The sequence below is a fragment of the Delphinapterus leucas genome, chromosome 17 (genome assembly GCF_059928025.1).
Source record: "Delphinapterus leucas isolate spDelLeu-1000000601 "Yukka" chromosome 17, BTC_Dleu_Yukka2, whole genome shotgun sequence".
Lineage (NCBI taxonomy): Eukaryota > Metazoa > Chordata > Mammalia > Artiodactyla > Monodontidae > Delphinapterus > Delphinapterus leucas.
This window is the reverse complement of record NC_143145.1, coordinates 33935819-33949454: the sequence shown is the minus strand read 5'-3', so window position 1 is coordinate 33949454 and position 13636 is coordinate 33935819. Positions and strand designations below refer to the sequence as shown.

Sequence of the window (13636 nt, the reverse complement as noted above, 5' to 3'; positions counted from 1 at the left end):
GATGATCTTTCACTTATTAAATTTGGCTTTCTAGAAAAGAAAGTTATTGCATTAGATAGTGATTGTGCTTTGTATTTCCTGCATCATTTTTCATGTTGTAGCAAGACTGTTTATAGTGTAACAAAGTTAAATATGTACAGTTTGATTGTCAGTGCTACATTATGAGTCAAGAGAAAATATTGAGTCATGATATATGGAGTGTCATACATTTACCAGGACAGTAAAAATTCCTCTGCTGATTATAGAATTCTGCAATTGACTTTGTAACTTTGAAGAATTGTTAACTGTTTTATTTACTGATGAATCTCCGGAACATAGAATAATACCTGGCACATTATAGGCCTTCAATAAAGATTTGTTGAATGAATGCATGAAATATTTATTTACAAATTGGAAAGCTACTTCAAATAGTGTAAAAAGTACCATTAAAATAATCTTGTAATTCTATATATGTTTATAGTAAAATTCATATTTGTAACACATTTTTAAGTGCATTGCATTTGAGCAGCAGTACTTTTATTGCCTTACATAACTTAGAACAAGTTGTGATCTTGTTAGTTGTAGCTGATTGATTTATCAACTCCTATTTTGTGGTCCTTTTTATTTACTATGTACTGTGAACTATAATTGTAAACAGCTTAGTGCTATTGTGACTAATGGTCTGTTATACAGCCTGATAAAAAGATATTAGCATTTCTATAGTTGTCAATTATTTACATAAAAATGGGAGTGTATAATTTTAAAAGTACTTTCCATAAGGAAAGTTCTGTAATACATACAGAATCTTTTGTCTCCTCTCCCCACAATTTTTAAAGATAGAGTTTTGGCATCATTTGTTGGAATATGAAGTCAGAAACATAATTCATGCCATAATTTTTTCTAAATTCAGTTTTAATATCTTCTGTAGCAATAGTCCATTGAGATATGAGTTGTTCCATTCTTTGTAATAATAAATATACCAAAAAAACTGACAATAAAGCTGATATTAAAAAAAAAGCTGATATTGAAGGTCAGGGAAGTTTTTCATGGGCTTGTCAACAAACATTCTATTTTCTATCTGGTTTTGCCCTATAGAATCTATAAAAACCACAGTTTTCCTATAATGTCTCTAATTGTGACTTTTCCACTTTTATAAATAAAAGAGAGGAGAGTCAAAAACCTCTCTTATTCTTTCCAGCATGAAATAAAAGGATTTGGGGAGTTTTGTTTTGCTTAAAAGTATGAATGATTTTAGCTGTGTTTTCATAAATACTGATATGAAGACTCCAGCGGATACATGATTGTATCTTTTCTTTAGCTTTAAAGGCAGTATATAATATCTCCTTTAGAAGTCTTCAACTTCTAACTGAAGTTAAAGGTATAACCCAAAATTGACTATGGATTAATGGTCTAAATTGAATTATGTTTGGATTATCTCTTAAAAAGTTGTCAGACTTTATAATTTAGTGGCACTGTTTTAGAATCAAAGAAATGACATGTTTATTTTCTGATCCTGTTCAATAGCTGAAAAATGAACAAGTCCTAATTTAATTCCTTTTGACCTGGGATATATTTTAGTCTGTTAATTAATTTAAAACCTTATATATGTTGGTCTTGACAGTGGTACAGTATTAGTCATCTTCTTTTTGTCTGAGAGTCAGAGAAAATCGAAACAATATAATGAAAGTACAATGTACTAAACAACCGTAAGGCATTATTATTTTTAATTTACCCCTAACTTTGATATACTGGCATTTTATAAAAATAAAAACAAGTTTATAATATTATTTTTTGTTTCTCTAGAAGAAAAGTTATATAGTATTATTTTTCTAAGAGTATATCAAGTTTATAGATGAAGTATTTTGCCTGTCTTACAGTTATTACATATTACAAATACTCATGGGCCACAATTTCTTTTATAAATCAAAGTTATCATAAAAGGAGACAGTAGGATAATTTATTAACAGTATACTTATGTGCTTTCATAACATGTCAGAAACTCATTAAAAATAATCTATTTGTCTCCTTATTATCACTCATATCATGAATAATTTGAAATGTGTTGTTTTGTTTTACTTAAGAGTAACAGATGTACATATCTGGTCTTATCCTTTTCTTTACTTTTACTTTTGCATATACAGAAGTTAATGAAGTAACTGAGCATGTGGAAGAGCAGGGGGGAGAAAAGCAGGGTGAAGAGGTCAAGGCAGGTCTGTCTGACTGTGTGTCCAAAATAAATAATCGAATGTTTTAGAAGTATGACTTTTCTATTTCACGTAAGACTTTAGGCTCCAAATTTATAAATACAGAATAAAGAACAGATTGTTCAGTACTAATTTTAAAATAATTACTTAAATTTATTAGTGGAAAGATATTACATGAGCTAGCTAGGTAAATTATCAGGGTATTTAATTTACCCGTTTGAACATTCTCCTTATTGTTTAAATCAAACTGAAGTTATAGACAATGCCTCTCACTAAGATTTATACTTATCCTTTACCCCAGCCTTACATTCAGTTCATATATTTACTCAAAAATGTTTTTTGGGTACCTACTAAAACACTGTATTTCACTGAGTGTAGGTTCATTGAAGTTCTAGTCTCTTCTCTCAACAATTTTGATTTTTTAGAGGTAAATTACAAGTAAATATAGAGCAGAATATAAATTACAAAATTTTAGTTCTTGAAACTTTTAGAAACTATTATAATTTATCCATAAACTTTTTTCTAAATTAAGAACAATTAACTGTAGCTTCATCTTCAACCCAGCTCAGTATTGCGCTATTTATTGACAATCCTAATTTCTCCCCAAAGAGTCCTCCTTCTAAATGGAATGAAGACACTTCATTTTGGTGTTTTTAAGCCCCTATTATGTTTACATACCATAATTTGTGCCACTTTCTTTGTCAGAATATTTCTGAAAGTATTGTATTCATGAATGGTAGCATGTACTTTATGTGCCTTTTGTTCTCTCCTTTACCATTGTGTGAAAGCAATGTTATTATGTATATTGTGCATAAGATGTATTTTCATGGATGCATTCTTGCAGTAGTGTTTGTGGTTTAAGACAGAAATCCTCTTAAACTGCAATTGCAAATTTTTTAGTAGCTATTTTTAAAGTCATAAAGGTGAGAAAAATCATCAGAGTACATCTGGTAATGAAAACAAAGGCAAGTTTAGACGCATATTTATATCAATAAGAAAGTATAACTATCTCTGTTCTGAACATAACGTGTACTAACTACCAGAATGTCACACATCTTCCATTTTCCTGAAGTGCTATAGGAATAACATTTTTAAGGAATACTGTAAGAATTAATTTCATTTTAATTTAGCTGTGTGGTTAATGTTTCCCTGCTTGCCCGTTCCTATGTATCTGAAACTAGTCCATACGAATACCGAAAGGCTTTCATGCTGTTCATGAATTGGCTTTTGCAGTAAAGTCATTGTTAAGTATATCATTAGTTTGGGGACTTCAGCAGTAATTAATATCACTTTTATTTATTTTTAACTTTATTAATATAAAGAAGTCCATTTATTGAGCCAGTTTGTCACCTATGCTTAATTCTCAAAATGAAATTGATAAATTACATTAGTTCTTAGAATAAAACCATAACTACAATCTTCCTAACTTATTATAAAATGACTCGTTATTACTCATTTTATTTATTTTTTCTTATTACTTTTCTTATGGGCTAGGAAGGGTATACTTTGCTCTTCTGTTCATTAATGTGAGGTGTCATGTTAGTGCATGAATTTGTTTCTCTGGTGTGTGATGTCATCTTTTGTGGTGTGCTTGGTTTTTATTTGGGTTGTTAATGACCTTAATTATTAATCACTGTTGTCTGTTTTCAATGTTATAAAGACAATGAGGGAGAAACACCAAGCCCACCTAATAATGGGAAAAAAGGCAAGTCTAATATGAAGTTAAGAGTGCCTTTCTATATATTAGACACTCTGTTTTGACATTTGTAATGTGCATGAATATGCTTTCTTAAATAAGTATAAATACAAGTATAGTCCCAATTTAAGTTATCCAATATTTAAAGTGTATTCTCTTTCTAAATTCATTTCTGAATACAAAATTTGTTTCTGAAGTACTCACCTTAGTATTGGATCCTGTTACAACCCTATTCTATTGAAATGTATGGCATTAAAAAGTTTTGCTTTGTTTGGTCATAAGGAGTAAGATTCTGAGGAAGATACTTACGGTCATGATATTATGTATTTAGAAAAACACAACATGCATATTTTTCAACCCAGAAATTATTTTAAAATTGAACTATTTAAAAATATTTTAAAGTAGAAATCAACTTAATTATGAGTTCAACAGTATTAAACAAACATTTGTGATATTTGTAGATTTTTCACAGTACTAAAACTAATATTTGCAGTTTTATACATTATTATATTGCCTAGGCAGTTTAAAAAGATGATTGATTTTAATACTTATATTTAGCTTTTCCTATAATTATAAGTGACAATTCTGTCATCCCCCACAACTAAGTTCTGTCAAAAACAGTAGGACTGATTTTAAAGCCAGCTAAAGTTACATTACATAAAATGCTTATTGTACGCATTTTGACCTAACTTTGTTTTCAAAAAGATTAAAGCTCTTTATAAAACAAGAAAAAAACCCAAAAAACAAAAAACAGTAGGACTGTATATGTTTTGCAGTAATTGATAATCAAATATAGCTACACATGTTGATTTAGAATGTCAGCATTTTAAAATGGTTACATCAAAAAAAATCAGCCTTCTAAAATATCTTCTTATCCTAACATTTTCCCTTGTTATTGAGCCAAATTAAGAAATACATAGTGTTGTGCTTCAGTAATTTAGTTGAAATGTCCTTTAGTTTTCAATATACTCTTTCTTCCCTGTCTTCATCTTTTATAAATAATGTCTACAATGTCACATTTAAGATTGATTTAGCACTAAAATAATTCTTCTTACTTTGGAGTGTTAATTATTCATTAATACCTCTCCAAGCATAAGATTCTTAAAATATGCTAGGTTATTATGAAAAGGTGAAAATAGTATAGCAAAATAAATAAAATTATATCACGTATTGTAATTAATGAATATTCTCCATAAAAAAACACAAAAATTTAACTGAGCTTTCAATGTCTGTTTACATATTTGTCATTTTTATCTATTTCTTGACCTCCATGAGTGAAATAGGAAGATTTTGATTAAGGTGACACAATACCATTTCTTTTTTAAAAAGATCAGTTTGATGGTTACATTGAGAATAACCCGAAATAATTAAGATTAGAAACAAGGAGAACTATTAGGAGGCATTCCCAATAACCCAGGAAAGAGGTGATGGTGACTTAGACCAGAATGATAGGAGTAGTTGGATTCTGGATAGATATTAAAGATAGAACCAACAGAATTAACTGACAGGGTAGGAGAGATCCCATGATAAAATCCACGTTTGGGGCCTCAGTAATTGGGAAAATATGGAGTTTCTATTAATAGATTTGGTGGGAATATCAGGTGCTCAGGTTTGGATATAAGTTAGAGATGCTGTTAGACATGTAGGATAGGATGTCAAACAGGAAGTTTGAAATATGTTCTGGATTTCAGGTTAGAGATTTGGACTGTAGTTATAGGTTTAGGATTCATCCTTACAAAGAGAGACTTAAAACCATGAGCCCCATTGGTATCACTGAGAGAACAAGCATAGGTAGCTAAAAGAAGAGGTCCAAGGACTGTGAACCGAACTATTCTAACATTTAGAAGTTGAAACAATGAAGCAGGAAAGACTGAGGAGCATCAAGAGTAGGAGGAGAGGTAGTGGGGAAACCGTGGATTGTAGTGTCTCTGAATAGAAATAAAGGAAGTGCTTGAAGCAGAAGAGAATTATCAAGACTGTGAAATGATCACTAGATTTAGCAAATAGCAAGTCATTGTGCTAACCTTTATTAAGAGTAGTTTTGGTGGAGTTGTAGGGGGTAAAAGGCCAATTACAGTGGATTTGGAAGAGGAGAGAAATGGAGATGGTATAGGCACCTTTTAAAGAGTTTGGCTGTAAAGAGAAGAAAGGAAATAGAAATCTAGACTAAGAGGATAGGTCAGGGGAACAAGAATACATGAAAGATATATGGGAAACTTTATGTTCATCCTCTGACTTCTAAGTCAAGATCTGCCAATTTGTTCTATAGAGCCATCTGGCCCCAAGCCATCTGCCTATAGTTTGCCAAGACATTTATCAGTGTTCTGTAGCTTTGCTCCTAGATTTAGAATCAAGACTTAGATTTGGAAGGAACCTTATAAATCTCTTAATAAAACAGCTTTTCTTTACTGATAAAGGAGTAGAATTCTAGAGGACAATTAGCTTTCTTCAGTCCACATAGGAGCAGACCTCTAGTCTTGACTCCCAATCTTGTGCATTTATATACCATGCCTTTTCAGATGAATGGCATTCTCCTTGCATGTGTTTCAACCGTTTGTTTTATTTTAGATATTAGTTAACAGTTTAGCTCAATTCAACCGATAGCTGCTATTTTTAGTTTGTTGTACTAGGTAGTCATTGAGGATGCAATGATCAGTAAGATATATTTCCTGCTTTGGGGAGCTCCCAAGGGAAAAATGAAACAGTAATAATATAATGATAACAAATGAAACATTGGTAAAATTATTTTATAACATGTCACTTACATACTCTCTTAAGATTGTGATACGTCGGAGGTCAGTTTTGAGGTGTTATGGGCATTTTTTCAGCCCCCAATATTTCTCCCACTACTTGTGATAGTACTTAGTATTCTGATATTCTTTAATGGCTTAATTATTTTAATAATATAAAGCGTAGGCTTTCCAGAACACTGAAATGTAAATATTCCTTAGGGACTGACCCGAGTTATTATTACACACAAATTTCATAGGAAGCAAGTTAGAGCCTGTGAATGGAGAAAGTCAGGTGTAGGGAGAGAGATGCTGGAAAATGTGGAAGAGCACTGGGTACGTTGGAAGGGTGATAATGATAAAATCTTCCTTGAACTAGCCCCTGTCCACTCTAAATAACATTCCTTGCTATGTAGATATGCTATAAATTAACTTTCTTAAATAATTTGGTATATTTAAATTGCTTATAACAATACTTGTCACATAAGTACTATTATTTCTTGCTATAATTTTGTATTTTCAGCACAGAATCTGAAAACTTTGGATTTAAAGTGAAACTAAACCTGATTATGATCATCACTCTGAACCAGTTATTCAATACATATTACTTAGTAGTTTTGAGGAAAATAGTAACCTTGATGCTATTCTTGATCACATAGCTTGCATAAGAAACAGTACAAGGAGGAAAGAAATCAACTGGATTGCAGCATGAATTGTTGCATATTGCCCAACATTTGTACATTTCAATCCACACGTAAAACTCAACATGCAAATATTTAGCATGAGTCAAAATTGTTTAAACCATTTGGACTTTTCATAATGTTTAGAGAACTCCATTGGAAGTTAATAAATTGCATCTTAAACTCAGTTCTACTATTGAGCATATGTTCTCTGGCAAAGCTTTTAATTTCCCTGAACCTCAGTTATCTCTTCTGTATAATAAACTATCCTGTAAGGATTTTTAACAGAAGCTAAGTGTTTTGGAGACGTGGCTAATAAATTGTAAAGTCTCAAATCGTTTTGTTTTTAATTTATAGCTTATGTTGTTACTGTTGTTTGTTTTGTTTGGTTTTGGTATAACAAATAGTAGGTATAACCTACTATTGTCTGTTAGTGAGCCATTTGCTGTGGGATTATAAACTAAACCCTAATATACTGCCTTCACAAGTCAAGTCCCTAAAGATATACAATGAGATAGAAGGAAAAATATTTTGTTCCTTTGAGTCTCAGTGTATAGTTGCCTACATTATTTCATATATAGATAACGTTATAAATAGGAAAGAAAGGAAGAAATGAAGGAAGGATGGGAAGAAGAAGGGGAAAAATACAGGTTACAAAGGAAGCAAAAATAATAAAATAATTTTGACAGTCTTTATATAATGGATGCTTGCTTCTGAAGCATTCAAGGAATTGGATAGCATTTAGGGTAACAGGGTGTGGACAGGTTTTGTTTTGCTGCCTCTCTGTATTCTCATGAATGCTTCTAGAGTGAGGAGAATACCAATACCATGTCTTAATTTCCAAATTTGACATCCAAATTTGATATCTAGATAGGAATGGATTTTATAGTGGCATTGGTAGATATTTCCTAAGTACAGCATTCCCTGCCAACTTAGATAAATGACAATTTGACAAAAATTAAAATAGGACAGATTCAGGGATACTTTAACATAGCAAGGAATTTATCATATATTCAATTACATCTGTCTTATGGAATAATAACTTGGTGACAATGAACACAATGGATTTGAAAGAGAAGAGACTGAGGACGTATGACTATTTAGGTTATTTCAGTAGTCAATCATATGATGGACTCTATCACTTAACTTGTAAACAAGTATTTTCTAATTTCTTTTCCTAATCTTTCCTTTCCTTCCTGGAAACCATTCCTCCTTACTTTTCTTTTCTTCCCCTTTTTCTCATTTTATTTCTTCTAGACTTCTGAAGCCTCAATTGACTAATCAGATTTAGGAGAGAACCCCTTCCACCTCATACATTTCTGCAAACTTCAGCCATTTTTCAAAACATGTCATAAATACAAACCTAAGGCCATCTTCTGTTTGTTGAAAATAACATAATCTTAGGAAGGTGATATGGTACTACAGAAAGAGCACAGGTTTTGGAACCTTGGCTCAGGGCCTGCCTTTTCTAGAGAACAACTTTGTGACTCTAGGCCCTTAACCCAAGTTAGTTCATCTGAGAAAAGGAAATCTTATCATATCTCTTTTGTTCCCAATATGCTTTTTTGAGAATCAGATGAGATAACGCATGTGAAATTGTTTGTGAACCAAGATACCTATTTAGTTCTTATACTTATTAATCAGCTCTTTGTTTTCTTACCTGTAGAAACCACCTTATAGAAGGTCCTTTCTGTGTTTTATAGGATCAAATATGATGCTGTATGTGAAAGCAGATTGAAACACATAGTATTATACAAGTATAATCGTTTAATATAGGAATTTGTGCTCTTTAAATTGTTGTCTTGATATAGGATTGGCTACATGGTGTGATGAAAACTAGCTGGAATATAGTTAGTTTGTAGAAATGTGGGTTTTTAAAGTATCACTTAACCTCATAGTTAAGTCTTCATGGGTAAATTGTTTCTTCAAATTATCTAATAGTTATTAAATCAATTTTTGAGCTTCCCTATCTACAAATTAAATTCGCAACTATTTACTTGATGCAGTTATCTCCCTAGAACAAAATGTTTTCTGTACTTGAATGGATTTCTAGTTTGCATCTGAGCAATGTGACATATTCTTTCAAAGTCATACTTACAATTAAATTACATTATGCATTTTTCACTTTTACTCTTTGGTAGTAGATGTACAATATCATGGGCTACCACTTTGTACTTAAATTTTAATTTTAAGGTCTTTATTATTTAACATTAAGAAGACTTTTATTTTTTAAATTACCGTAATAGTCCTTTAATAGAAAAGACTATCTTTAAGGTGCTGCGTACTTAGAGCTTTTTTGCTATTTTTTCTTTAGTGTAACTAAAACACTTTTCAAACAATTTGAGCATTTTCCTGACATAAAACTAGTTTGCTTTTCATTACATTAAATATTTCATTTTAATTATATGACCTATAAATTCAAATAGGGCTAGGTATGAGCTGTTCTTAGCATTGCTTTTTGGGTGATGTATTAATGAGTTGGTAGTCAGTTCTGTTCTTTTTATGAATTTAATTCTGTTTTAAAGTAGACACTTGGGTTTCAACATAGGATTTGATAATAGACACATTTAGAACTTCTGGAAAATCTTCTAGACTCAGTGTCTTAATTTTACCATCTCTGGTATAGGTTCTCTCCCATAAAACCTGACTAATCAGTGGTAAGAAGCCAGAGCAACTCTAATTTTAGAGCTGGAAATAACCTTAGAAACTTCAAGACCAGCTTTCTTACCTCAAATGTAACAAATTAGAGGCAGAGGGGCTGTGGCATTTGTCTAAGGTTATACTGCTAGTTAATGGCAGAAATGTTCCTAAAAGCCTCCTCAGCCCAGTAATTTATCTGTTACCTCCCTTATGTCACTGATAGCCTTGATCTAGGTCTTCTTTCATTGTTATATTGCCTGCTATTTTTAAATGGATGGTTATGAGTTTTTTGTTGTTGTTGTTACTGCCATATAATAGATTTTCTTCAACTAAAATGTTTGTCAATTCAAAGAAAGTGTTTAAAAATTAACCCTGTTATATGTTAAGGTATTTTCCTCCACACTTCAGAAGATGCTTTCTACTGGTATATAGAAAGGCTGAACCATTTTCAAAACAAGCCATTTCTACTTCGATACACTCAATTTTACTTCAGAAGGTAGAGTGTCCTTCTTTTTTGGAACATCACAAACTTTATCAAATGGTGATATGTGAAACAACTTTTTAAATGACAAGTGTATAGGATTTTAGAAAATTTTATTTTAGGAACCACCCTTTATTCCTTGTGAAATCTTAAATATTATATATTGATAGATAACCCAAAGTGCAGGTTATTCAAAATCAAGAAATACTGTATTATAAATGACTTTATTATTTTCCTCAACATGGGGAAATTAGTCTGTTGTTTTTGTGTTACTACAGGTTAACTTTGGTTAAGGAGCAGATGATTCCTTTGTTCTTTTAGCTACAGAGGGCTAAACTAGTCTTTTAATTTGCCAGAAGATTTGTATATTCTTTAAAGGTTTTAAGATTTTTCTTTCCACTAGCAGTTGATTCAAATATAGCATCTTTATCCAGATTGTTTACCACTTGGGAAAATATATTGCATCTTTATCAGATTATTTACCAATTAGGAAATCAGGGGGTCAACTACACACCAAAGTGTAAATTTAACTCCCGAAGCAAGAAGTTTGTTTCCTTGCAGTAACTGATTTATGTTGGGCCAGAACAAATGTCCTTTATTAATAACATTTATTTCAGGTATAGGAACTGAAAAACCCTTACACTTAATGCCGTCATTTCTAGCAGTATAAGTAATCAAAGTGGTATATCCAAAATCATCCATATTTGATGTTGCAGTATAGCATACTTTTTTTCATTTTTGATAGTGATTTTTATCTTCCTATTTATGTTTTGCTTAGCTTAATATTATAAAATAGGTTAGTATTTCACTACTTATGGCCAGAGGTGAATAAGTACCAGAGAATTGTTTATGGCATGGTGAAACTTCCTGGGGATTAAAATGTACATAGATGGTAACTGTCTACTTGACTTACTGCTTTAGAAACATGTGAGTAAAAAGAAAAGCAAGTGTATACTTAAGTGTTTATGAATGCTACTATGAGATTAAGATCAAATGGTGACCAGTGAGTCTTTTGATACATGACCTCCAAGAACCTACATGATCTGTACTCCCTCCACTTTCCATTCCATTACCTCTTTAACCTCGTCTTCTATGACTTTCCCTTTTGTTCACTGTGCTCCAGCCACAGAGACCTTCGTGCTTTCCTAGAACATGTCAGACATGCTCCCACCTCAGGACATTTGCATGTGCTGTTCTTCTACCTGTAATGCCCTCTCTAAATAACCATAGGGTAACTCCCTTACTTCCTTAAGTTTTTCACTCAAAACCTTCCTTCTTAATGAGGATTTCCATGACTAGTCTATTCAAATTTTCATCACACCCTGCACATTTTATTTACTTCTTACCTACTTCATGTTTGTCTTTTTAGTACTTAACAATATCTGTCACAAAATATTTTACTCATTTATCTTGTTTATAATTTATTTCTCCCACTGGAATATAAATTTTATGAAAGCATAGGTTTTTGTCTATTTTTTTTTTTTTGCTGTTGTATCCCCAGTGCCTAGATATGCCTGGGTTATAGTAGGTGCTGAATATATATTTGTTGAATGAATGAATATTATATTATGCTACAGATAACTCCAAATGATTTTAGATAAGCCAGGTAACTCATATTCAGTGGTACCAAACTGTTAATAGTTTTTATTGAAATAATATCCCATAGCACATACATTTTTCTGTTGTTTAACGAAAGTACTAAATATGGTTGTAAAATAAATAGCCATCTTATCATATACTAAAATGTTACAGATTTTCTCTTGATATATATGAAAATCTCTGCATTTTAGTTCCATATAAACATTTCATTTCACCACATTAAAGTAATGTTTAGCAAAATGTTTATTTCTAAAATAAAATTATTTAATATCAATTAAGAAGAAAACTTTATTTGACAAATCATTTAAATCATCATTTTCTTCATATCTTCAAAAATTCTTTTATTGCAAATAGATTTTAGAATTTCCTGGAAGCAAACTTAAATGCTTTCGATTTTGAAATCTATAAAACAATTTTAAGTGTCACATTTCTATATTTAAAACATTAACTACGTACTACTGAAAGCTTATGGGAGAATTTAGGGGAAAAATATTAAAAAATAATTAGATCCCTGAAGTAATTTTAGGCTCTTATTACACAAATTATCTAATGTTTCTGACAAACTCTGATTATTTTTTTTGATTTATACTAGAAGTTACATGGGAAGACCAGCAGAAAAAGGTGAATGGTACATTAAGTGATGACAAACCATTGCCGCAAAAGAAACACCAATCTGAGCCAGGTTTGTCAGGATTTGGAAAGCCCCTGAAAGCATGAGGCGATAAGCATTGCATTTCATGCTTTTTAAATATGTGTGTACTTGTTGTACCTCATTTTTCTCACTTTGGTGTGAACTTTAGACTGTGTAGAGTCTGTTTATATTAGAGTGGTGAAAACTTTATTTCAAGATTTGTTTAGAAAACTAATTACACATATTTTTGGGAAAATAACAATTATTTTATTATTAAGATTATTTCTTTAGGAAAAAAATGACTCACTTAAGCACAAATGATAACTTAACTTATATATTTGGTTATTTTGATCCAAATTAAACTACCCTCATGAGAGGTGCTTACATCCCTAAAAAAGTACTATAGAAAGCTCAATATAATTTTTTTTAAAGTTTGTCTTCGTAGGCTATTCCTTATTTTTAATTGCAAATGCTATCGAGATATGTTACCAATTGGTAATGATTTATTTACAAATTCTGGAGCTAAAAATATTACAACAAAACCAAGATGGAATGATAGCATAGTATTCTAATTCAATAAAGAGCCTCTTCAAACCATTAATTCTACCAATAAATTGAAATGAAGTGATTTTATTTTCTCTCTCTTTCTTTTCTTTTTTTGGGGAGATAAGATTAATTAAGCAGAGGACAAAAACTTGAACCAGGAGTAAAAGGAAGAGAAGCAAAATGCAGAGATAACCAATCAACTTAATAATCAGTACTACTTTTAATCAGTAGTAATTGGATGAGAGTACATGAAAATTTCATTCAAAATTTTAGAATACAGATGGATTTTTTAATAACACTATCATCATTAAATGGCTGAGTCTATAGTAATAGGGTTAATGTATTTTTATGTGGTAACTTGGTTCATGTTAAATCTCTGAAACATGTAGTTTAAAATATGTCAATATATAAATTAAACTGATTTATTAACAAGTATTCATTGCTATCCTGT

At 31.1% G+C, this 13636-nt stretch overlaps 1 protein-coding gene across 1 annotated transcript in view; it reads left to right on the top strand.

The window, feature by feature from the left end:
* Positions 1-13636, top strand: part of RIMS2 (regulating synaptic membrane exocytosis 2) — a 359754-nt gene that overhangs the window by 163676 nt on the left and 182442 nt on the right. The window lies entirely within an intron of this gene.